The sequence below is a fragment of the Lathyrus oleraceus genome, chromosome 4 (genome assembly GCF_024323335.1).
Source record: "Lathyrus oleraceus cultivar Zhongwan6 chromosome 4, CAAS_Psat_ZW6_1.0, whole genome shotgun sequence".
In the NCBI taxonomy this organism is placed as follows: domain Eukaryota; kingdom Viridiplantae; phylum Streptophyta; class Magnoliopsida; order Fabales; family Fabaceae; genus Lathyrus; species Lathyrus oleraceus.
In genome coordinates, this window is record NC_066582.1 from 470,628,705 (window position 1) to 470,633,632 (window position 4,928).

The following is a 4,928-nucleotide window of genomic DNA, read 5'->3' on the forward strand; positions in this document are numbered from 1 at the left end:
AGGAAAATGTTCTAAGTACTTTCCAAAAGAATTTCAAGCTCAAATAATTATCGATCAAGATGGCTTCCCCGTTCATAGAAGAAGAAACAGTGGTCACTCAGTGTTGAAAAATGGCATTTAGTTGGATAGTTGTCATGTTGTACCATAGAATCTAGGATTGTTAATGAAGTTTCAAGCTCATATAAATATGGAATGGTGCAATCAGAGTACATCAATTAAGTATTTATTCAAGTACATAAATAAAGGATATGATAGAATCACTGTTTCCATAGTTCTAAATGGTGCTAGAAATCCAACTGAACAACAACATGTTGATGAAATCAAACAATCCGTTGATTATAGATATGTTTCTCCTTGAGAGGCGTGTTGGAAAAGATATTTTTTTCTGATACATGGAAGAAAACCAACTGTTGAAAGGTTATTTTTTCATAGTGAATGTGAGAATTCAGTATATTACACTGATGTAGACCGTAAAAACACTGTGTTGGATAAACCAACTGCTGCAGAATCGATGTTTACCTCATGGTTTGAAGCAAACAAAAAATATTGAAGCTAGAGAGTTAACATACAACAAATTTGTCTTGAATTTTATTTATGCTAAAAAAAAATAGGAGAATGGAAACCTCGACAAAAAGGTTACACAATTGGAAGATTAATATGGGTTCCTCTAACCACAAGTGAGTTGTATTATCTTATAATGATGTTAACCCATATAAGGGGTCCACAGAGTTATGATGAGATAAAAGTAGTTAACAATGTCAAGTAAGATTCTTTTTGTGATGCTTGCTTTGCTATGAGTTTTATCGGGGATGATAAGGGATTTATAGCTGCTATTGAAGAGGCAAGTCATTGGGGTTCTGGACATTATTTAAGATTACTGTTTGTCCATATGTTAGTGTCAAACATCATGAATAGACCAACATATGTCTGGAAAAAAAACATGGTAGTTATTATCAGACAAAATACTATATTCTCAACAAAGAATTGCAAACAACAGAGGTATATGATATTGAGATTTTAACACTACATATATTACTTTTGCCACTTTTAGTATCAATGTTTGTAAGTCGTAACACGCCATTACTAATTTTGTAGAATTGAGGTTATCAAATGAAGACATAATCAATTTAACATTGATTGAAATTGAAAAAATTACTTCAGAAGAACGACAGGAGTTTAACGAATTATCCCGAATTGCCTTATCCAAAAGGGTATGTGATTCAGCAGTTAGGTAACAAACTTATTTACGATGAACGCAACTATGGTACAGGTGAGCAGTTAGAGGAACTCAATAAGTTATACTAGAATTTAATAGGTAACATTGAATTGGCTTTGCGAATTTCCATTATCTTATATGTTTTTGGTATGGCAAGATGTATTAATCCTAGTTAGGCATTGTTATAACATCATGTTTAAACTACTTTTTATGCTATTAAACTATTTTTGGTATGGCAAGATGTAAGGGTTTCTGCTATTAAATATTTTTTCTGCTGTTAACTCTGATGTTTCTTAACTTTATATGTGTCATTCTTAAAGAAATTGTTTATGCTGTTAACGAATTTGGCTAGCGATTTTGACTTTTAACGAATGATGTAACTTTTTATGGGATAATTTGTATTACATCTTTAATGCATTGCTTTTAATGTTACTGTTGAAGTTTTATTAATTCTTAATTATTTGTTTCAATTTGAAAAGATGAACAAAGAGATGTCTTTAAAAGAATTGTTGATGCAGTCAATAATCAAAGAGGTGGCATTTTTTTCCTTTATGGATATGGTGTCACGGGAAAGACATATATTTGGAGAACATTAGCCTCATACATAAGATCAAGAACACAAATTTGGTTAATAGTTGCTTCATCAAGTATAACCTCACTTTTGCTTCCTGGAGGTCGAACAACTCATTCCATGTTTAAAATTCCAATACCGACAATGGAGTCGTCTACATGTGATATAGAAAAAAAATATTGATCGTGCTGATTTGTTGAAGTTATCCAAGTTGATTATTTGAAATGAAGCTTCAATGGCCAACAAATATTGTTTCGAAGCTTTGGATAAAACACTTAAAGACATTATGTCAAAATCGAAGACTTCTAATACAATATTTGGAGGAAAGGTGGTTGTTTTTTGTGGTGATTTCCGATAGATCCTTCATGTTGTACCAATGGGCAGTCGTTATGATATCATTCATGCCACCATTAATTCGTCATACATATGGGATCATTTCACAGTTCTTAGACTTACCAAGAACATGCGACTTCAACAATCCAACATGCCTTCCAGTGCTTATGAATTAGAACCATTTTCAAATTGGATATTACATGTTGGAGATGGAAAATTGGTAGAACCTAATGATAGCTATGCGAATATTGACATTCCAAAAGATATCTTAATCACATATTTTGACGATCCCCTTAAAGCCATTGTTCAATACACATATCCAAACTTTCTTCACAACTATAAAAACCCAGCTTTCCTGCAGTGTACAACAATTTTGGCTAGAGCATTGGAAACAATTAATGTTATCAATCAGTATGCATTAGAACTAATTTCATGTAATTGAAGGAGAATAGCGATCCAAAACGCAGCGGAATTTAAAATTTTCTCCTTTAGTGATCCTTACGAATGGACATGATCAGTGATATAAATCATTACCTCTTGTGGCGATTGAATCCTTTGATGCAGATCTAAGGAGTGATCACAAACGTTGAATGGTGACAACGCCTCTACTCAGTCCATACGAACAGATTCCTTCAATATCAGTGCTAACTCCTATGAATGAAGGCTTTGAGTGTGTGTGTGTGTGTGTGAGAGAGAGAGAGAGAGAGAGAGAAAGAGAAAAAAAAATCATCTGAACCAATGCTTCTGCACAAGAGTTCTATTTATAGAACCACTTATGTGGGTTGTAAGCTAAAAAGCCCACTTAAGTGTATGTGGCTCATATCTTATGATATACCAAAATCGCTTAAGCGCGTGGTACCTTACCATATTTCGTATTCTACTTAAGTGTACCGTACCTTACGATGTTCTACAATTCACTTAAGTGTACCGTACCGTACGGTGTTCCTTATTTAATCTATCTCTCATCAATCCATCCTTTTGTATGTGACCCTGTAGGTTTTCGCGGCATTGGAAATTATATTAAATCACGTATTTAACATAATAAACAGTGAGCGGTGTCTAGCAACACATCACTGCTACCCAAGACACGAAAATTTCATGTGATATGACAAATTCTTTTGTGATAATACTTATGTGTACAATTACCATTTTGCCCTTATGTCTATCTTGAACACAAGGCATAGACTGTTTCATCCTTGTCCAGTTCAATATTGGGCCTGTAGATATTTATCCTATTACGTAGGATGGGCAAATTCCATCTAGGTCACTCATGTCCCTCAGCATGCTTTGTGGAGTATCCATCAACTGTCTTTATAGTCATCCAGTTACAGACAATGTTTGATCAGCAATAAGGCACTCGACTCTACATCTAGGGTCCATAGTAGTTTCAGGTCGAAGGGTGGTATACACCATTATCACCACGAGAATAACTTATGACACTTTGCATAATATTCTATATAGTATTCTCATAGCGGGTCAATCTAGTATAAATATTACTCTTAATATTCATACCTATGTTTAAGACTTGATAACTCCTTATCCATGATCCATGAGATGTGATCATCAGTCTAAATACATAATAGTCTTAATGTTTTAATGTTATCCCACTTCACAACAAAGCTCGACTATGGATACTTTAAGAATAGTATCCTTATGTTTAATGGGATCTCATGATTAATCCACACTTGATACATTAAGCGGACTAGCTATTCTGTGGACTTTATTAAACAAACATAATAAAGAAAAAGTCTTTTATTATTAATAAATAATTCGATACAAGTACCAAAAGTATTGGCCTCTAGGGCTTACACCAACAGTAATTTGATGTATGAAGTAACTATTTATTTTTGTATTAGTACCTAATATAGAGACATATTATATATGGTATTCGTGTATCATACGTTGTAATGCAGGAGATGAAAATGAATATTTAAGTTCTGATTTCATTGACATAATGGATGTTGCTGCCAATGAAACATTTGGTGTACTTACTACTGAATTTCTGAATACACTTATAACATCTGGACTTCCTCATCACATGATTAAATTAAAAGTTGCTACATCGATAATATTTCTAAGAAATGTTGACCAGTCTAAAGGATTATGCAATGGATTAAGACTTACTATTACGAGATTGGCATACCATGTTATTGAAACAAAGATTATGTCTGGAAAGAACATCAGAAGTTTAATTTATTTTCCAATAATGGATATCATTCCTACACAGTCTCTGTGGCATTTTAAGCTAACCAGAAGGCAGTTTCTGATAATTGTATCATATGATATGACAATTAACAAATCTAAAGGTCAATCATTTAACTATGTTGGATTATATTTTCCCAGGAGTGTCTTTTGTCATGGTCAGTTGTATGTTGCAATATCAAGAGTAAAAAGCAAAAAGGGCCTTAATATATTAATCCATGACTAGGAAAATCAAGAGTTGCAGACTACCACCAATGTTGTCTTCAAAGAAGTTTTTGACAATGTGTATAATGTAACTTACAAAATATCCATTTAATAGGCGTTTTCATGTATTAACTTTGACTTGAATGCAATTTAGTTTCATTTCAATATCTATATTTAATTCTCACACAATTGTTGGATTATATCATTTCTGAACAACTTCTTTCCCAACAGATTTGTTTTTTTTCCATATATTTGGAAGCAAAGTGTTTTATACCATATTATTATGCCATATACAGTGTGAGATGATATATGTAATTGATACAAACATACACAAGTGAATGATTTTAAATTTCAACACAAATTCAATAACTAAAACACAAGCATACATTAGTTTGATATTAT

The 4,928-nt window shown here is 32.7% G+C and overlaps 1 pseudogene; it reads left to right on the forward strand.

Moving 5' to 3' along the window:
* The first annotated feature begins 940 nt into the window (after nucleotides 1–940).
* LOC127138004 (uncharacterized) lies at nucleotides 941–4,638 on the forward strand (annotated as a pseudogene).
* Nucleotides 4,639–4,928: the final 290 nt, after the last annotated feature.